Here is a 23,092-nt window from a genome sequence, read left to right on the forward strand (position 1 = left end):
TTTCCTTTCACCCCCACCGCCCCCCTTCCCAGGGGTTGCAGCGCACCCCATGCCGGCTTAATTATCGTCCAAGTGTTCTTTAAAGAGCGAATTACACGCTCGATGTTTACCGCAAGCTCGAAGCTTTTCATTCGTCCCGTTTTCTTTCTTCCCTCTTGCTCTTACCTTGCTACCCTCTCTTGCTCTTTATTTTCTTCACGATCGTTCGAAAATATGCCGGTGAAACGAACCAACGTTTCTTTCATCGCCTCGCCGATTCTCGTTCGATGATTTCTCAGGGATTTATCAAATGGCGATCAGATTAGGGTAATCTTTGTTTGAAATTTTCCAATACTGCACTTTCTAATTTTCTGCTTTCAAAGTTGTGGTGATTATTAAGCTTATTCATTTTGTTTGCAATAAATTAATATATTAGATGTATAAATAAATTATAGGTCTTTAGCCTTACGTTTTCTTAATTAGTATTTTAAATCTGAATATTTTTCAAATTTGAATATACTTACAGGAATAAACAAAAATACTTATACATATATGGGCATCATGGTTCAAAAATGACCCTAATGAAGCAATGAAGAAATAACTTTATCTCACCGATTGGGTATTAACAAGCCTGATCTCTCTGCAGTCCAACCTTCTGGAGGATGAAAAAGGAGAATAGAGCGATCGACAGGTGAAAAAGTCGGTGATTTCGTTCCGCGAGATTTCGTCGTCGCTCGTTTTTCTTTCTCCTTTATCGGGAATTTCTTGCCACGCTCTCCGCCACTTTCAGATACGCGATTTTCCTCGCCCCGTTTTCCGACGTCGATTAACGAGTCGGCCATTGTGGGGACCGTGTTCTTGCTTCTTTCTTTTACTTTCTGCGTTCTTTTTTTTCTCGTCCCTTCCTTTCAACCCCCTCGCGTTTCACGGCCGTGGAAAAACGCAGCGAAACGCGGTTAAAGTACACGGTAAGGGGAACAAATTTGAAGCTCATTACCGCTCCTCTTTCGCAGATACGACCAGGGGGAAAACTGGATGCGAGCTGAGATCTTTATGCGAGTGTTCGTTCGTTCGTACACGCTCGTTCTTTCTCGCAATTTTTCACCTTCTCACTGGATTTTTGATTCTTCTCGCCTTTCTCTCGCACGCCTTACCTCCTTCGCGCGGGATTGATTGCCCGATAAATTTCAGGTGAATTTATTATAATGCCTTTTAACCGACTAACACGCTTGAACCATTTCCGGTACACCGGATTTATGACGTACTTAGAGATTACTATTCCGATATTAGACGGAGTTATTTTGGAATTTTTATTGGGACGATTCAATTTTAGAATTGCTTCATTCAATTTGTAATTAATTAAATGAAAATTACAATCTGAATATTTGTATCTAATTGGCTAATGATAAAAGCTTTGCATATCCCAGGAAATATGTATATCCTGTCCATCTCATTAATTTTATTAACAAAATTTTCTAAACAAATCAAAATCATTCTATCGTTCTATGCCCCCTCCCCCCCCCCCAAAAAAATCTTAAATACATCAATAGTTGTTGATTTTTAGAAATCTTTGAAATAAAAAAATATTCCAGTTTGAAAAGCGTACATCACGCCAGGTTGGATTTTACTGTAACCACAAGGGAAGGCTTTCGATGCGTTTACACGAATCCATCAACAAGCATCGACGGCTACCGGTTTCGACGACTTCCGCTGGCATATTTCCATCGCCCCTCGATATCAGCGCGGCAAAGGTAAAGAGAGAAAGCCCGGCTGAACGAGAAGCCTTCAATCCCTGGAAGCAACGAATTGTCGTCGTAGTCGTGGCAAGTTCCCTTCCTCAGCCACCCCCTGGCCATACTTCCACCCTTCGCCATTCGATTTTCCACTATTTCCCGATCGTCCGTTCCTCCCTCTCGTCCCGTCCATTTCCATCAGTCTCCTCTGACGTTTATACTTTCGTGAACGGACCCGAGGGTTCCGCAGGGACGAGTTAAAGGGGTGGGTGGTCTTGATCGAGGGTTAGCAAAGGTGGAAAGGACGATACGCGGGCGTAGAAGAAGGATAAAGAAAGAAGTAGAATAAGGAGAAGAGGACAAGGAGGAAGGACAGGAAAGAGGGGGGGAGGGTGGTAACGGCCAACATCGGGGGTGAAACAACCCTCCGAAAGGATCTTTCTCTATCTCCCTCTTGCGCTCTGATATATTGCCTCACCCGTAACCCTCACGCGCCCTAAACCATCCCTTATAGCCGCCATCTTGAAGGACTCCCAACCACCCTGTTCTACCCGTGGCCCTTGCCATCGTTTCAACCCCCTCTACAGCCACCCCCGAACTGCGGCCTGCACTCACCCACTCGCCCGCCCACGATCGAAAATCCCGTTAGACTTATACGGGCTTAGCCCGTCCATTTTGACGAGGGGGTACGTGCCAACCCTGCGAGCCAGCCACCCTCTTTCTTTTTGCCTCTTGCGGAATTCCATGGGGCTTTTTTTCCGTCTCGACAGACCTCTGCTGCTTTTCCAAATGCCGTCGGACGTGCCTGCTGGCCCTTCGAACTTCGTTTCTCCTTCGGGGCTCCTTTTTATCTTTTCTTTTTAAGAGCAGATTTCAATGTTGAGGGGTCGCTCATGAGTATAATGGTGGATCAGCTTGTTTTGGTAATTAGCTGGATGTAATGTAGACGTTGATGCTGAAACAGATTGATTTATGCAAGGTGAATTTTTTGAAATATGTAGGGGTAGGTTATTAAATTATTATAAAAATAGCATAGTATTTTAAATTGTTGGGGTAGGTAATAGATGAATTTTATTCGAAAGATCAGTGTAAAGTTTACAAAATTAAATTAGAATTGGGGCTCTCTCCATGGTCCGCCGTTCGAGGGTTAAACATTTTTCTAACATTGCCTATCTAAACAAGATTTATCCCCATAACACATCCCTCAAAATAGAAAAAAAATGTTAGTTAAAATATTATTTATTAAAAAAGTATAATTCGGAAAGTAATGGAAAAGTATCCCGCAAAAATAGTCTTCATACTTAAAACCCCCAATTCTCAACACTATCATCGTCTCCATCCCCAACTACCCCTACAGTGTCGCCATATTTCTTCCAGACAGTATCCTTGCAACAGGATGAAACCTCGTAGAAGGCACAGAAGTCGTCAGAGCGAGGAAAAATTTCAGCCAGTCAATCCACAAGGACTTCGTTTCGATCAACGTAGACGCACCCCTGCGGCATCGACCCCACAGTCGAGGGAAATTCACGGGCTTCTCCCTCGCAAAACGAGTAGGTGTTTCCGGTTTATTCCCGGAATTCCGCGTGGGGTAGTTTGCGAAACGCATAAGGGGTTTGCCCTTATGACCGGGCCAAAGGCAACGCTTCCAAGGGACGAACTGCATTTTTCGAAGTCCTCGCGTGCCCGCGGGATTCACCAGCCCCTGTACCAGGCGACGGGGTACTTCGCATTCTGCTACATCGTCGCGGGATTTGATTATGCAAAGCGGCAACCCCCTTAGGCCGTTTGCACTCCTTCGTCTCTTCTCTTTCTTCCGGCACCGTTCGTGGATCCCGTTCTTTCTCCGTCCGGACACGTAGGCGGCCCATCATGCTCGCTGACTTTCACCTGAGTGTCCCGGGAACCTCGGCGCTGCATTCTTATTCGGATTATTCCGACCGTTTATGAAAATTGAAAACTTCGTTGCCGTGAATTTTAGTTTCTCGTGACAATTTAAATTTTTTAGGACACTTGGAAATAAATTAATAACCGTGTGTTTTAAATGTTTACAGGTTGCTACTGCAGGACAGGAACCTTCATCTTCACTGAGGTACTTCTTCTATTATTTTATTTTTTAGAATTCTGATTGATAATATTAAGAATTCTTGCACATTTTCAGCAAAGTATCAATTCACAGTGATCGAAATTTAAGTAAAGATAACTCTATACTTTATAGTAACTTTTTTCAATATTTTATTTCTATGATATTATGTTTCTGAAAATTTTATTAGTACTGATTGATGATATCTATATGATTAGTAATATTTTTTTGTATGTTATAGAATATTGCATATATCCAATACAAGTGGCATATTTCTAATAGCAAATTAGAATTGAATATGAAAGTACTAATTCATAATTTAATTGACATTTATTTTGTTTGAAAAAGGAGAATGAAAATTTGTATTGATTACTGTGAATTGATAGAAACAAGTATACTTAATCCAGTAAACGATTGCGTTTATGAATGAAAATGGTTCCCTTTCACTTCTCTAACTTTCGCCACGAAATCCAGAATAACGGACGATAAGCGTTCACCATGAGCACGGAAACACTTTATCGGTGCAAGTTTTCTTCACAGACATAAATCTTCTCGTTCTTCGTTCAAGCTGTGCGCAGTCAACTTTTAAATCAGCCAACTTATATCTGATACAAGTATTTCTAGTTATTAACAGTAAGTTGACAATTAAATTCGTGATTTTCTTGAATATTTTACTCCGAAATCCTTTAAATTCTATCTCAGAGAAATAAAATAAATTTAACTCAGATATGTCAAGAGATTATTGAAATTCCAGTGGCGCTTGAATTAACAGTTGTGATTTATGGAATTTTAACAAATAATTCTGAAATAGAAACAAATAGGTCGTGAATTTATTTGCCAACTTAATAGATAAGTAAAACAATTACCAATAATACATTTGATGGATTTCCATAAAAATTGCTATGTGAAATCTCAACCCCATATGAATGACGTAACAATTAATTGTTAGAAAGAACCATAACAAAAGCACCAACGTCTTGAAACGCAGTAACCAGGACAAATCCCAACACAAATGCAATCTTCCAATGAATTCTCTTTAACTACCCCGTAAAAGCCCTCGCACGATCCGATTCGTTCAAAGACAGTACGTTATCGGGTCTGGCGATAATCGTTGGTATCGGTTCGGTTTGTTCCCCCATTTCTCCTCCGTCTTTCCGCAACATAAAATCGATCGTATCCCTGGAAGGCAGCCGGTAAGCCTTAGGGCTTAGGTGTAGCTAGGCTACATCGCCTCGGATTTGAATACTGTCGATTCTCAATTGTTGCGGATCACGCGCGACGCCGCCCGAAAAACGCTCTCGAACGGTGCTATCCTTTTTCGAACAGGAACACAGAGAAGGGAAGAGAGAGAGAAAGGGGAAAAAAAAAGAAATAGATGTATATAATTTGGGTCCCCGACAACGGCAGCTGCGTGGGTCCCGATATGCAAAAAAGGGGTTGCCGCACGGAATTAGAATATCCTCGCGGTCTCATTTGAATTTCAATCTCGCTACGCGGACAGTTTTCCTCTCGTTGCTTTTAAACCCTCGGGGGCCCCGTGTATCTGCCTACCTACGGATTCTCAGGTAACCACCGTCGGACGAAGGGGTTGCCGGAACAGCAGGATGAAAAAGAAAAAAAAAAAGGAAAAAGGAGAGCACTGGCGCGGTGCCCCATTAAAAATCCTCTGTCGACTACCTGGCGAACGAAAAAACTCGAATGGAGGGGGGAAACGGTGAACGTGGCGCACCTCATTAGAGTTTCGCGTTCAACGTTTAAATCCCGACTCGCCGGGGGTAGTTTTCTCTCCCTTTCGCGAGAGGGATTCCAAAGGTGTCGCCGGGAATAATGCGATGCCGCGTCCACGGAATTACAGAGGAGAGGCTTATCGAGCCGCGGGCTGAATCGTGGAAGTTTCTTTCCAGTAGGGAAGGGGAGGTGTTTGGTTTGCCGGCGAATCGAGGAAATGTTTGGGTCTTCGTTATGATAATGAGTAATTGAATTTTATGAGATGGATTTGTTTGGGTTGGAGATTGAAAATAGCTTCTTCGGGGTTGTTCAACCCTTTGGGGTGGTAACTCGATTGAGGACTGTGCAGGGTGAAACAGTATAAGTGGGAATTTGTAACGTTTGATGAATTTTATAGAATTAAAGTGAAATTTTTAATCATACAATTTTCATTCTGACGTTAATCTTCTGGTTGATGTGCAAAATAAAAATTTTATCTTCTACATTTGCAACATTTTATTTTTTAATTTTCTTACAGTAAATTAAAATAAATTCTGTGATACTTTAATAAACAAGCGCACTTTTGTCAAAAGAGAATGTGCTGCTATTTTCTTTATTTATTGTGAAATAAAATACACCATATCAGTGAAAGTTTACAGTGAACAGAGTTTGCAACATCATCGATGCATTCTATTATCCGTATCGCGTGGCTTGCACGCGCAAGAAATAGACGAACATCGTAAAGAGAGGGATGATATGGAAGAAGGGTCGTTCGAGGTAGAAAAAAGAGTGTGCGAAGGAGGGATAAGATGGTAGGCCATAGCCGAAGGCCTTTCCTTCTGTACGAACACCCTTCGATACGCTTTTCTGAGGGTACAGTTCGCGCAAAATCGGCGACCATCCCTTCGTAAACTACCCCCATGGTTCTATTTTCACCGATAAAACCGATGGAACGCAAGGGCAGCTCGCGGAAAACTCCGCCATCCCTTAGACTCACCGATAAAAGCGACGACTTCGATTGGTTCAGGGGATGGGGTAGGGTGAGCTACTGTATAAATACATGTGAGCACGCGTGCTTCAGGGGAGGGTGGGTTTTATCGTGCATTTGCACACCTCGCGACGAAAGAAATATAACACGGCGTTCAGGATTCTTTATATTCGAGGAAGAATTCTATATATTGCTACATTTAGCAATTTTTAATATTTAGAAGCGATGGCTGGGTCGATTAAGACCCAGACTGCTCATAATTAAAAAAAAATATGTTATTCAAAGGAGATGTGAAAGGCAAGGAAGAAACAAATGTGAACCATTGCTTCACTCAGATATTTTGCTGATACAATAAATCTTGGTCAGTTTTAAGGTAGAAATAAAATGCAGTAGAATTGTGTTCTACGGAAATGAAAATAAAGAACAGCAGCAGCAAATTTTCGAAAGATCGTAGAATTGAAAAATTACCAGCATCCTTTCCAACGTACTCAGTGAACTGTGCGACTTGATATTACGCTTGGAAAACAACTTTTCATAACTGAGAATATTAAAAAAATTCAAGCTTCTGTTTGATTTTTGCTGAAGTGGAAATTTTGGTACGGTACACTTAGAAAATTAATATTTTTCATTCTGAAAATGAACTGTACCTTAATGAAACCAAAAAATATTTCATTTTTTTCACGTCTCTTTTTATTGAATACTGATTTTAAATATGTTAATTTATATCAGATAAATTTTAAAATTCCTTGAGATAAATATTTCAAATTAAAACCAGATCTAAATGCCCTCAGATTTATACAAAATTCATATTAATACCTATTCACAGTATAAACCTCCACATCAAATCTCTCCAAAAATCTCAAGAACCAACCACCCAAAATCAGTTCTGCCGCCATGAACCTTCCTCCGTCAACACCCTCATACAACCCAAACACCCCATTACAACGGATGTCATTCAAACAAACCGTCAGAAACAAAATCTAATTGCTGTTCTGCAACGGGGTCGACTCCCGGTGTGTATTCGATCGATCTTCCATTCGGCAAATAAAATTGCCGATATCGCGTGGTAGGGTGTTTTCATCCCTGAAAATTTCTTGCTCTGCAAGCTGGCTGAAATTCGCCAGGCCGGATTCTTGGCGGTAACTGTACGACGTCAGTAACGTCGAGTCCGTCAAGTAACTCGCTGAGCTCGTGTGTGGACTGCGAGTTTACCCGTCGTCGACGACGACGAAGACGACGTGTGTTCGTCGGGCGAGAAACTTTAGACCGACCTAGGGCCCGGATGCGAGCTTCCCGGATGCGGTTCCTGCCACGTCTTTGCCATGGTTGCACGCCTGGAAAGTTTTGCCCTACTGTACCACCGCACCGCCAACCATCCCTCTTTGCCTCTCAACCTCACCCCTTTGCCCCGGGGATTTTGGTTAGAATATTGAATCTCGCAGAGTGGAGGCGCTGTAACGAGCACACCGAGCCGACCCGGCGAACGTCGTACCCTCGACGTCGCTCACGGTACCGGGACCACCCGCTCGCGTACCGAATAATCCGCTAGCACGGAAGACACCAGGTGAGAGGAACCGGGCCACGCGGGAGCTCCCGGATCCCGCTTGCTTATGATGGATCGTACAATTTCCTACCACAGGATTTTCATGGTTTTTGCTCGTCTTATTTTATTTAAACGGTTAAACTTAAAGGGATGGTTTTTCGTACAAATATTCAAAAACGAACAAGTTAATAATTTATAGCTGTAAACTTTGTTACTACGTGATTTTGTTGTTATTTTATTTAAATATGGTGAACTGTGGGGATGTTAATTTTTTTTGCACAGAAACGTTCATAAATTAAAAATCCATGATTCATCAGTTTGAAATTGGCAATTTGCCGGCAATGGTGAAACCTAAATTAAAAATCTTCTCTAATCTTATTTCCCATGAGTCAAAATTATCCCCGAATTTTTCGGACCAACGATCATCGAAAATATCATTCGTCACCCAAACTCACCCAAACATCCACCAGAACAAGAAGAACCACCTCAGTTCACCCGCAATAAATAATTCACGCCTTAATCAGGGTCCTACGATATTTCATCCCCGTCTCGATCTCCACCGATTCCAGTCACCCCTTACAATAATTCTCGCCTTGGTGAAGGCCAGCCTTGTCTCGCATCCGGTACGAAACGAATTTACTTTTAATTGGCGTGCGCGTGACCGTGTCGTCCGAAAGTATGGTCACCGGTCCAAGGCCAGTGATGTACGAGGGTCAGGCCATGTTTCCGCCTGTTTTGACCACGGAAGGGGGTTAGGGATGGGCAGTACGCCCAGGGTCAACGGATCACCCATCCGGGGCACCCGGTCGCGCCCTGAACATTCGAGAGGGGTCCCTCCTAGCACGCGTCCGACCCTTGGACTGACCAGAAAACGGACCTTCGAGGACCATGACACACCGGTTCGGGAAAAAGTCCAAATTAACGGAGTGTCCACTTTGGCCCAGGTATACGGACGAATCGGGGGATGATGGCACCACCGAAATATGGGTCGCGGTCGAACGTACGTTTTCAACGATCTTGTACGCCAGCTTCGTGGCATTGTCGTGTGCCCATCACCTGCGTTCTATCTTCTGCGAAACTGGATCCTGGCCATCGTTGACGGGGGCCAATGTTCCTCGATGTCGTTTGACCGTGGTATCCGGGGGTCGGGTATGACCTACATTCTCGGTTTTGTTACTGTCCTTTTGAGTCTCGTTGGGCTGAATGTTTGAATCCAACGTATATGCTTTATAATCGCGTTTGATAAATGGCTTATATACTCAACATGATGAAAATTGTGTGTACAGATATTATAGAAGTTATTCTATTTTTAGGAAGGGAGCTTGAAATATGTTTTAGTTTTTTAAGGAATGATTAATTGTTAATTACCGATAGTGTTTTCTGATGAAAGAGGGTAGCTGCTGCTACGAAATGAATTAGATGAAGATGATATCGCTTGTGGTGAAAAAATCGAATAAATAATAATGAAATTAATAATTTGTTTTAACGAAGATCTCAAATATAAATAAAAGCTTCAATTCTTTAATTATACATGATAATCAAATAGTAAATAACTCCTAAATGAAAAGAACACAGTTTCTAATTTGATAATTTCTAATTTCTAATATGATAATTATTTCTGTTTCAGGTTCATGGATGCCTTATGAACCAAATACGTGTAGAATCGGAACAAGAAAATTCAATTAAATGACGGATCCAGTTCGACAAAGGGCTAACGGCAAGTACACACGCCACTTTGCTGGCTTGTAATGGAATTCCAACACGAATAAAAGTAAGTCCTTATTAGAGAGCAATACAATGCTCTTCTTGTCTTTGATACTTGTTCTCACATCAGTAAATCATTACGACAAAACAGGGGATCTTCATGACTTCATGAATTGTTAATTAAATGTGCCTCTCTTTATATTTGACATGAGGGGAAGAAATTGACTGTGGTGTATTTTAATTTTCCACTTATTCTTATTAATTTTTCTTAATTTTTAAATAATTTTCAATTATTTTATAAAGTACGGGTACCGTTATTCTATGGAATTTTATTAGTGAATTTATTATGAAATATCTATATATTTTAACTTACAGTTTTTAGTAATATAAGTTATTGTACTGATTGATTGGTAAGAAAATTTTCCAACTATTTTTAACATGATCGTTAATCATACTTGAATCAAGACATTTGAAATGTCATAGCTGATGCGAATGCTATTTATATTCGTATTATAAAACTGGAATAGAAACGAATCTTTTATTACTTCCATGTTCTAATTTTCGACTGTTTTAAACCCACCATAGTCAGTCAGACGTCAATTATGACGAATTCTTTATCTCATGACAGGAGGAAGTGGAAACTTAAAATTACCACGTTAATTTGAAAGTAAAAAGAAGCGAGTGTACCCATTTTTAAGTGGTTTGAAAATGAGATCTTCATTTTTCCCTTGAAGCATCAAATTAATACGCATACTTAACATTAATGCCGTAAATTTCGTTTATTTTGCAACTTTTTAAAACCCAAAATTTCTATATTCATTGAAGTTCTAATGAAATTTAATTTAAAAACAAAATGTAGTTTAAGACACTTTGGACTATGCTTGCTTCTGAAGAAAAATGGAGCAACGAAGGCTAATAAATTCGCCTTTATCTTTTCTTTGATATCACACGAGCTTTCATGTTTTCAATTCTACTTCAGTATTGCTATTAAAAAACGCAATTTAAAAACAGCAACAAGAAAGCTGATCAAAGACTAAATAGCAGAGATCTCAAAGAGAAGGATTCTTTAGACCCTCTATAAGCATCGAACCAGTCGAAAAGCATTGAACAGGAAAAGACACAGACATCCTTTGTTCCCTTTTGCTCCATATTTCCTTCTTTCAACCGTTACTTTGTCGATGGACATTGAACAAACCATGATTTACTGTTCTGAGCAGTGTTAATAATCCTTAAACACAAAAGCTCCTATTTATTATTTAGTATTGCAATAAATATTAATGGCAGATTTGTAATCCTAAAATACTTTAGATAAAGGAAATTCCAGCCTTATTTAATAAAAGGAATACTGATGAATTTAACTTATTGGAGTCTGGCTAGTTTCATAATGTATGTAATATCATTGACTTCTACCACTTGCTATTTTATTTCAGAACCTAAAAACTGCAATTCTGCATCGGATGAACTAACGAAGCCTTACAAATTTCTTAAATAATTCATGGAAAATTTCCTTGATCTATTTTGATTTTTATACAAGTACCTAGTACCGATGTATTAAATTAAATTATTAATTCTGATAAGATTCTTCAGCAAGGACCACAATGTGGATAAAACCACTTAAACAAGATTAGAATAAAATGAAAATAAAGAAAGGATAAGAAAATTCTTATTTTTTAATATGTTGACTGCCACAGTGAAAAGGACTATGTATGGTCAGACACGTCCAATCGTTTCACTTTTCAAATGAAGTTTTCCAGTTGTTATCAGGTAATTTCTTAATTCGTAACGTAATTTCAATGCCATATAAAAATTTTTTAGTACAAGTCAAATGTGAATTAATTTGCCACTGGAAGTCAGCTTGTTGACAAACTACAAAACTTGCGTTAAGAATATTCTACATCCAATTTTATCCACGAATACCCCAAGGAAACCCATGCACTCTGCGTCTAAGCAACCCGAAGAATCTTCCATAATTAGAAACAGCAGACTATCGATCTTCACGAAGTAGAAGAAGAAGAAGAAGTAACGGTTAACGATAATGTAACAAACTCCGTGTGGAGTTTTCTCTTGCATATACCCGGCGTCGTTCACATACACACATCGCGCAGAGAGCATGTAAATACATGTACACGTGCATCGAGAAACGGCTATATCGACAGCAAAATAAGGGATCGCCGTGGGAGGGTGGTTACATGAGGGATGCTTCGTGAAGCCATAGACGTTCGACTGCTCTCCATCCATCCGCCCTCGTCCGTCGCCCGACCAACCCCCTCGACCGCCACCCCTCGATATTAAAAATTTCAATATCCTAGCCCCAGGGGTGGAAAACACATAATGTATTCAGGTGACGTCCCGGCCATTCTATCGGCGAGAAAAACGTACAGTTTTCGAGGAATCGAATCCACCCTGCTAACCACCCACACCCACCCTCTCCAGTTTCTCTACTCCCCCCTCCCCCTCCCACCTCCTCCCCGACGGACCGAAGCATCGCCACCACCCACGTTTTCGACCACCCCTTCCTTTCGAGCCTCGACCTACCTCCCCTCATGGGTTTACGTGCCACCCTCGAGGACGATGACGACGGAAAATGCTTTGTTTCTTTCTATCTTGAACGCCACGTGGAACCTTCTCTTATTCGTTCGCCGATGGATCGAATGGGGTTGATCGGACCAGTAGCTCGGTCTTCGTGATAAAAATGGACAGGTAATGTTTTATCAATCATTTCAAATAAAAGTTATTCAATTCAACTAACTGTGAAAAAATATTGCAGATTCAAATGAAAATTCTTTTAAATAAAATAAAAATCTTCTTTCACATTTTAAAATTGTTCGACCAGATTGAAGAAACTTCCCTCGACCAAATCAGAATCGTTCACCAAACGCTTCAACTTCAATTTTATTTATGTACACCAGCCAACAACGGATCACTTTCGAAATTGAAATCCCTCTCGGTATCCAAAAGAAAATCCTCCACTTTTAATTTCCATCGTCCAAGACACAAAGTCCGCGCACCCTTCGCTCGAGCGTCGTTTCATCCCCTACGAATTTCTTTCGGAATTCGACGATCGCGATCGTCGTGGAGAGTTTCCTGCCGATAGGATGGCGTACTTGGAACAGATACGATTTCCCTGTCGTCCCGCATCCGGTACAGAGGAATGGGGCATCGAGAAATTGGTAGAAAGTAAGTTCTCGAAATCAACCCCCTCGGTTCTCAGGGTCGTCGAAGGACGTACAATAGGGCAGAATCCCAAAGTTTCATTTTTTTCAAATTCAAAACGCCAAATTATATCAAATGACTTCATTATTGAAATGCTTTAGTAGAAAATTTTGAAATTTCATAATCTTGAAACCTCTACGTATAAGAAAATTCTACTAATGTTTGAAAATACTATGTTGCAAAATTCATCAAAACTTAAAAATGTTGCCCTCAAAAATTAACAAGTGTGTGCACACTGATCGGAAGTATTGTGTTTTTAAAAAGATATTTAAAGGAAGAAAATTGTTTTTCTTCTTGTTTATAAGATTCTGTCCTACTGTGGACCTTGAAAAAGGGGGGGCAAATAGTCGGAACGATTCTATGGGGCCACGATTCTAAACAACTTAACGATAAAATTTATAGTTCCAGAGCACGCCTACTACCCTTAGCCCTCTCGGGCTTTCCGTGGAGGGTGGTTGAGGAGAAGACCTCCCAGTCCGTACATAGAAGGTCTCTTGTACAGGACTTTTACCCTGCAGAGTTGCGTCGTAATTTATGGATGCCGTTCCCTTATCCGCAGGATACGAACTCCACTCTCCCCACACGTTTGCTGTCCTTCTATCGATCCTATATACCGCGACGAAACGGGTGTCCAAAAAGTATCGACTGAATTTCGCGATGGGGTCGTTTCGATTCTGATCCCGTAGCTCGTCTTTATTTTCGTGCCGAGGCCGATCCACGGCTTGGCGGAAAGCGAAAGTTAATTGAGAGGCGGAAGCGAGACGGCGAGATTTGTAATTCAGATTTTTCAGCTCGCTTTTTCCTTTGCTCGCTGACGCGCTCCGTCTCCCTCTTCTTCGCCTACTTCTTCCTTGCTCTATCCTACTCCCTCCTTTCTCCTTTCTTTCTTCGTCGTTTTTCTTTCCGGAAATTTATGGAGAGAGTTTCAACAGAACTTTTCGTCGACCCGACAACTTCCCGCGGATTTCGAGTCGCGAGTGAAAGTCGCCGAGTGTCTTTCGCCTATCGAAACATACACAATTGTTCATTCCACGTACGTAAACATATGAATTTCACACCAGCGTTACTTTAAACATTATAAATCTAATTCTTTTCTTGATGCTGTTTTTAGATTCTTCCGGTGTTACAAAGACACCCGTTACATGTCGAAACACACCCTGTACAGAAATGCTTGGTTTGCCTGGGCGCGCGAGCGTTCCTCGCTACGTGTTTGCATGTGCACGCGTGTATGTGTGTGTTAGTCCACCCTCGAGGGAACACGGTGTGGGAGAGTGGATGAGGGATGGAAAGCGAGGCGAGAGAGGGAGGCGGCCGGTGTGTTACCCAGATAGAGTGTAAGAGAAAGAGAGAGAGAGAGAAAGAGAAAGACAGTGGAGATGCGGATTAGATGGAGTGGGATGGAGATAGAGAAGAGGGAGGAAAAGGGACGAACCGTACACGTAGAGACAAACATAGGGAGTATAGAGGTGAGAGCGAGAGGGTAGGAATACGTGGAGGCCCGTCTTATATTGATTTCTGTCCACGCCACCCCCGCCGTGCCACCACAACCCCTGCGAGCCACCCTAAACCCGAGCAGGAGGCAGCGCCAGCAGCAGGTGTGGGGATCGAAAGAGAAAGAGAGCTCGACGGTGGGAAGGCGGAGGGTGGAAAGAGAATGTTGCAGGAAGAGGGTGGGTAAGGATAGAAGAGAGAGACGGTAATAGAGACACGGTGAGACGGAGAAGACTCGCTCGCCGCACTTTCGACGGGAGAGACCCTCGGGGGTGGCACTCTGTCACATTCAACCCCCGACCACCGTCGCCAGTCCGCCAGCCAGCCTCGTCTCCCCCCGTCTGTCCCATCCTACCATTCAAATAACAGGCACCGTTGCTTTGGAGGGTGGATGGTGGTGGCGGTGGTGCCGATGGTAACGGTGGTACGAGGCTGCTAGATCGGAGGGCGGGCTGACAGAGGGTGAGTTTCGTCCGGCCGAAGCACACCTCGATCGATTGGGCTTGTCCAAGGGTGGAAGAGGTATCCCGTCCCCCTCTGCGTTCAGACTGCCTCACCTTCGCCACCCACCCTACCCGGCCCAACCTCCGTTTGCCTTTCCCTCCCTCCCTCAACCCTGTCGCACCCTCGGCCTCCTCGAGCCCGTGAGTGAGCGTCACGCGTACATGTGTACGTGCCTTTACGTACACGTACGTGTATGGCGAAGAGTTACCATGGTAACACACCCTCACCGCGGGGGTGAAACGCCATTGGCCGGCGCTGGGTCTCGACCGATCGTGGCCCACCCCTGTGTCTGTCTTTGTATCGGCGTCTACGTATGCCGTTTCTCGGGAAAGGGTGAACGTACTCACTTTCCCTAGCCACTGTCCATTGCACTTTAAATCACTTCTCTCTTCAAGATAGTTTCTTTTTTCTTTTGTTTCATTTCGAGTCGATGACTTTTGGGTTCATAGAATTCTATTATTATAAAATCCTTTGTGTTTTCTTAACGCTTTGATATCTACGTGTTTCATGGAAGCCTTGGAATTACCAGTACCTGGATCGTGATTATCTCAGAATATAATGGATATCGTGATTAATACAAGATATTTTCTACTTAAACCTTTATTAAATCGTAGCAAACATAGCATTTTGAAAAAAGTAGTATTTATGTGATAATTTTAGAGTCTAGCGAAAATGTTTGTATAATAGGAAATTGCAGACAAATTCTTTCTACTGGTTATTTTTGTCTGTCGTGCCCTCGGTTGACCTTCCAACCGAAGGGTGGCCAAGAATGACGGGGTCGATAATTCTTCCTCGACGTTCAGTTCTTGGCCAATGTCTTGTTTCGTTCTTCTTGATGCACTCGCTCGCTCTGCATCCGGAAACGCGACTTACAGGTGGGTTGTTTGTCACCGACGACGCGTCGAGAAAGAATAATTACTTGCCGGAAGTGGGATCCTGCGATTTCAAGGCGGGAAGAGTTCCACCAGCTGTTCCTTTCCTTCATTTCATGCGCGCTTTCAGTTCTCAAGTGAACGTAGAGAAAAACCTTTTAAATATTAGATCGACAATAAAATTCTCAATCTTCATTTCTTCTTTTTCTTATAAAATTATTTATTGAAATTCAACAAATAGGAGTTTTTAGTCAGAGCAAGCATTATCCAAATTAAGAATCTTGGATTAATTTTGCTATTTCTTATTTATCCCACTTTTGAGTTGATTATTGATTAGAGCATTGTTATGCAATTATATATCGTGCAAAAATGAAAAAAAGCGAAATATACAAAGGGATTGCAGATGAAAATGGAAAAGAAAAATTTTATGCTTACGCAAAATAAAAATAGTTGAATTTAAAGCGTGCAACATTGTTTGGAAACGAACAACGATGAGAGTGAAAAGTAAGAGCTGCGGTTATAAAGTAATAATCGCGTCCGTTAAACTCTGGAAAGATGTCGAAGGTCGGTGAATACTTTTCGAAGCATGATTTTGTTTGCTCGCGTCAATTTCCTCGTTTTTGCCCGGGTAAATGGGAAAACTTTGTAAACTTTGCAACACCGGTTAAGTTTCTTCAGCGACGGAAATACCAGAAGCTCTTCACTGATCGTTCCGTTTAAAAAGGAAACAAAGGGTGCTCGAATTGCTCTTTAAATTAAAACAAAACATTGCAATACCTAACATTGATCTTTATGGATCATTAGTTCTATTAAATAGAATTCTAAATAAAAGAATTTTTAAATTACACTCCACATTTGTTAATTAACACTTTACTGGCATTCTAAAGGCTAAATAATATATTATAGCATACTGGATGGATATTTCATTTTATAATGTATAAAATAGAAATAATATAAACTACAAAATTAAATTAAAATTGGGGCTCTCTCCATGGTCCGCCGTTCGAGGGTTAACGTATTAAAAAAAATTAAAATCATTTTATTCAAGAAAACAAATTTAAATGAATGAAATTCATAAACATTTAGATGAAATATTAAAATCAGGCTATAGAAAATGAAACGATCAGCTGACGAGAGTAAAGGTCGACGAAAGAGGGTTCGGAGGGCAAAGAAGACGCGGAAACTTTCCGCGCAGTTCGCAAAGGATGGTAAGAAAAGATACGGCCGATACTTGGAGTTGCATAAAAAAAGGTTTGGAAGGCTGTTGCAAAGAAGAACAGAGAAAAAAAGTAGAGAAGACAAGGAAGGTATTACGGATGATAGAGAGAATCGTAGACTAGACGAGATCGGCTTACAATCATCCCTTCTTTGCAAAGGGTGTAACGGCGGAAGTCATAAAATAATTTAACCCACTTTAAGAAGAAAATTAACAGAATGGCGAAAGTCTTTAAGATTCCCCGCAACTCGTTCTCCCCGTTCCATGTTCCGGTTTGCGCGGCTGTTCCCAACCCCCTGTTTTACCCTCTTCGTCTTCGCTTCATTCTTCCTCTTTTAAGGTGCATCTCCACTGGTATTCACAAAGAGTACAAAAACCATTCTTTCTACAAATCACCTTATCTGAAGTTTTGCAAATAATATTTTGAATTTTTTCTTTAATTTAATGAAGGGTAAATTATATAATGATTGGCACCTTGAGCTAAAACTCTATTTTATATTATAAGAAATTCATTGCCATGCTGAAGGAATTGAAATTATCATTGGACAATATTTATATTTTTAATCAATCATACGTATTATTTTAACATTATTTCATTTTATCTATTACGTATAGTTTCAAGTATCTAATCAAAGTAATTGACTGCCAAAAATGGCCAAAGTGTATAGTATATTAAAAGCCATCTTGCAATCTAGAGTACAATTTTTACTTTTTATTGCAAATTACTTGCAAACATTGTTTACAAATAGTGTTCGGTTTCCATTTCACCGGTGAATACACACCTTTACTCTCTTATTCATTGAGCAACCACCCCTCCACACCAGCGGCTTGCCACTTTCTTCATTGACTCTTTCTTTCCGCTACGAGAGCGTACTACGCTTGCTCTTTTCCTCCCACCACCGTCTTATTCCCTCCCCTTTGCCTCGGCACCTCTTCTGTTTTTTCTCTAATTATGAATGAAAACGCGGCGCCGTGAGGGCAACCACCCCTTTCAGCCCTCTCGTCGAGACTCTGCAGCCACTTTAAGTTTCCTCGAGTAACTTCCTTCGCGTGCTCTTTTTCTTCGGGACACTTTCTCGAACCCTTCAGCCTCGCTGGCCCGGTTACGAGACGGTAAATCGCATTGTTTTCCGCTTCGGGACGAGGAATGACGTTTTTTCCGCACGTCTCAGGTCGATTGACTTGTTATCGCTGCTAAGACTATGCGCTTTGTTTCTTGTTGCTTAGACTTCCGGTTCAATTAAAAAGGTACGAACGAGGTTTCTTTTCTTCGTTAATTAATGTTAGTCTTATATAAAAAGTTGATAAATATGTTTCTTGATATTTTTGTAACTTAACTATGCAATATTATTCCATTGATCATTTTCTCAAATTACTCGACGATCTGAAAATCCAAGGATTTCTCTTTTTCTTCTTTTAATAAAGTTTTCAAACGACTGCACCAATTGTACCAATTGTGAAAATTTCTGTTCTCTTCAACTCGCGTTAAAATTGATTCGAACCAAAATTATAAAGAAATAAGCACACTAGATGAAAAATAAAGGTCGCAATCGTTATTAATAGCAATTAAAACGTTTAAACAATAAAACACGCGATGTTTTGTTTTCTTCTCGCCTCTACAAGTGGTGTTCCATTGTCGTACTCCAGCTGACCCACTTTCTCTCCTATTTTTTCTCTCTTTCTTTTTGCTCTAATTATGAATGAAAACTTCGGCAAGTGTCGGAGGTGGGGGGGAGGTTGAACACGAGAACGAACTCTTTGCAGTCTCCTCTTCTTTCATCGTCGTCGCGCCGACTCGGCTAGTAGTACTTTTAGTTTTCCTCCCTAACCTTTCCTCTCTCCTTCATCCTTTCCTTCCCCAGAAAACTCGCTTTCCACGGGAAAACCGCATTATCGTAAAGTTTGACGTTCCCTGTTCCACAGGCAAGAGCGTGCCGTTTTGCCGCTGACAGTTCGTTTTCATTTTATTTCAGCGGATAAAACGGGGCGAGCTTAAAACACCCTTGTACACGGTGAAAAATGTTCCGCTGCATTTATTCATTGCCGTTCCACACCTGTATTGTTGCTATTATTGTAATGGAAAAATATTACCGACGTTATGGGTTGTTTTATTTGAAAATTGATATTGAGACTTTATTTCATTACAAATTTTATTTCTTTAAGGGTAGCACTTTGAAATTCATCTTCTAGTCTAAATTACTTTTAATAATTTAAAAAGAAGCTAAGTTGTACGAAAGAAAATTTAAAAAAATTTTTTTCTATTTGCAGTTAAAAGTAGTATTTTTTAAGAGACTGCATTTTACCCCATTTTTATTATTACAAATAAAAAAATGAATTGAACTTTGAACACTATGCAGTATTTACAAATTTTTGTAGATACACTAGTCAGGTTTCTTAATTTTCCAAGATCATTAAAAAATTGTATAAAATTCTCCTCTTCTTTAATGTATTTTATTATTCCACATTGTGCTAAAAAATCATTTTGATGCTTTGCAGTCAAAAATTATTCACAACCAGTATTCTGTCAAATAAAAACCTTCAAATCCCTCTTTCAAACATCGTCAAATTTAAAAAGTCTCGATTACCGGTCGATCCTTCCATCAAAAGCACGGAGGCAAGTTACAGCACGCGAATCAAACGCGAACTCGTAAGCGGCTTATTAAAAGCGAGCGCATCGCTTCGGCTTCCGATGTCTTTCCAGCCATTAATATGCTTTATGGGACTTGGTGCACGCGTCATAGCAACGGGTACCATGGCGTTTAATTATGGAACGGCTATCATTTTCACGTGCCCTTAAGACGATCTAAAGTCGCCAGGGCGTCGTTTTCCATTATACGTCTTAAGGTAAAGCGTACCTATGGGGGTTTGTTTCCATTTGAACTAAACGAACCCCATTCCTCTATGTCGTCCATCGAATGTTAGTTCCCTTCAGAAATTTCGTGTACACTTGTGAATTATTTCATCAAATTGGTAGACACTTATTCATTAACGGTTTTATTAAAAATTATAAACAAAAGTTGAGTTGATCATAACTTTTAAAAATTATAAAAGAAAAAATTAGGATGTTCAATAATTTCGATAATGAAATAAATAGATGATCGACTTTATAATTCAACGTCCCCATAAGTCATCGTCAAAAGATTCCTCCAGCCGTGCAACAAGCAATACTGCCAACAAAACCATCGCGTTCTATCCATTATAAAGCGGCGATCAGCGTCGGGACGCCGGATGAACGATTTATCCGCTGCGTCCGCGTCGACGTCACCCAACGATCGGGCATAATTACTCTACCGTCTTTAAATGGCATTTCATCGACTAATTAAACGGGAATCAAGATTCTACTGTTATTGCAACGTGAATTGCGTTAAAATCAAGTATGAATATTTTATAAGCCTTTCTAGAAAAGGAAACGAGATTTGGTATAATCCCTTCATAAACAAAAAATAAAAATTCCAGCCTAATTGTTAGTCAATTGATGATTAATATCCTTTTATTTTTATTGCTAAACTGAAAAATAAAAAACAGAATTTTTAGAATATAAGGTGAATTTTAGGGGTTGTTTCCGGTATTTCAATTTTATTCCCTTAAAATAATTTTTCTACTTAAATTCTTAAATTTCACATCAACGAGTATTAAATATTTTACCAACGATTCAATCCAATCCAATTTTCGAATTCGATCTAAGCTTTTCCTTTCATTCTCCATCGTTCACTAATTAACCGATCAAACCTCAGCATCAAGCTATCTCGTCTATTTGATCTCTCTCATTCGAGAAGGGTAACCTTGGAACGTTTCCACGAAATTTACATTTTTCTCTGTTCGAGTTCGTTACCATTCGACTGATATCGATCGATTGAGAAACGGAAACGGTCGTTCGATAAATCCACGTGGTGTATTCCGTGGTCGTGAAACACGCAATTTCCGATTTCTCCTTCGAGGGTTCGAACGAGAATTAGACGTTGATTCTCGTTTATCGGGGATCGTTCAGAAGGGTCGGTTAACATCGTTAGTCGTTCTCGTGCCACTTCCGTTTCCACATCTATATGGCTAATTAAATGCATTGACGAGAGACCTGCATGGATTGATCGATCGATTGAACGATTACGTGAAATCGTATTAATTGATATACGATTTTGCTTCTTTAATCGCGTCGTGTCACAGTAAGGAAATGGTGTTCGATTTGCTTGCAGCTGAACGATTTATTCCACGTTTAAATGATTTCAAGGAATAACGGGTGATTTCTCTCATTGTGATGCGAAATTGAGTTTCATGGTGAAAGGGAAGCTGTAAGGCTTGTTAGCTTCTTATTTCATTTCAGTGTTTCAGATTTAAGAATTATTTCAATGTTAATTAGTAATTTTATAAAATTTTAAATTCGTTGTTTAATCAATACTTTTATTAGGTACAATATGATTGCAAGTTTTAAATAAATTAATTAACACATTGAACGTTGTCCGGGTCGCTAATTACCGGCATTCCAAATTAGATATGCTAGAATGATTAAATGGAAATAGGTAAATATCATTTCGAATGCTATTAATAATTAAAATTTTAGTATATCTTTCAACAAATGCCTATTTTCGATTTAATAAATTGGAAATTTCAATATTTGTTAGATGTCTAATACTTTGATCAAATTTTCTTTATTACAAGTATTCTTTGAATTTTAATATTTTCTAATAAAAATTGTTTTATAGAATATAACCAAATATCGGTGATTTTATGAATGTAGACAAAATATCGTATAAAGTCATATTTCATATTTTATATCTAGAAATTATATCATCGAGGATTTAAAGATGCAATAGAAGCTTCCGATATCCTATTTCCTGTATTGCGCGTGTGATTTATTGTTATGCTTTTGCATAACATTTATGTTTCTCTTTATCAAATTTTGAATAATGCTAAATTAGGTGTTTGAAGTTATATTTACAAATAAATTAATACTTTTACAATCTAATTGCAAATCTAATTGCAAAAATTTTAGATTAACCTTTGTTTTAGACAAACACCTAATTTATTCCAATGTACCATGTATTATAGCCACTACTTTAAGATGTAAGACAAGACAGAAATAAGAATGACGAGAGTTTTAAAACTTCTGTTATTATTAGAAGTTCATGGTTATTCTGAGAAACAGTATCTAACGAACCTTATTCCTCCACAGTTGAGGTACAATGTTCATTATTATACTGAAACTAATTATATCTGCATAGACTAATTAGATATAATCAAAGATATTTTGATAACAGTGCTGCAAAATAGCTTTTTAATTAAATATAGTTATATTTTTAACAAAATTTGAGAGTTTTAATTTTACAAGGTATAAAATTAAGAGCCACCCTTAATCCTTAATTCACAGTCTTCTAATTGAATCTAATTGTACCTTTGGACTAATTGTAAAATTTTAATTTTGAAAGTATCATCATCAAGTAACCTTCTAATATATTTTAAACCAATTTAAAAATTAAGCGACACCTCGTAATCTCTCTAATAGAATATTACTTCCAAACCAATTATAAGATTTTAATTCTTTCAAATTAAAAATTCAGTACCATCCATTGGTCTTTCGATTTAATGCACCACTTTAAAAATCTTAATATTTAAATCCCAAAAATCAAGCCCCATCGTCTAAAAATTAAGTAGCTCCATTCGACATTCCATTATCTCACATTTCATCCCCTGTTGCCTTCAATAAACCCTCCCTAAGATCACTCTTCCGTGCAAGGACACGAAAACCGCCTAAACGTGTCCCGAAACAAAATCACCAGCCCATTCATCTCTCCATGCTTCGCTCAATCATCCCATCGAACGTAACCTGTTACCCCGTAACTACATATCACTCGCGGCGTATTCGAGTCAGCGAGAATGTAAATGAAACTGGAAAACAGGCTTGCATCCGCTTGTTAAACCAGTCTCGCACGCGCGGACCATCCAGCGTGCGATTCACCTGTCGAGCGATGTGCAAACCTGTTCTTCAGCATCGAAGGAAACGGTTTTCTTGACTTGGCGAGTTGGATGCAGCTCACTTAACCCTTTGACACTCTGAACCTTTGAACTAT

Source organism: Osmia bicornis, chromosome 6, assembly GCF_907164935.1.
Source record: "Osmia bicornis bicornis chromosome 6, iOsmBic2.1, whole genome shotgun sequence".
NCBI classification, from domain to species: domain Eukaryota; kingdom Metazoa; phylum Arthropoda; class Insecta; order Hymenoptera; family Megachilidae; genus Osmia; species Osmia bicornis.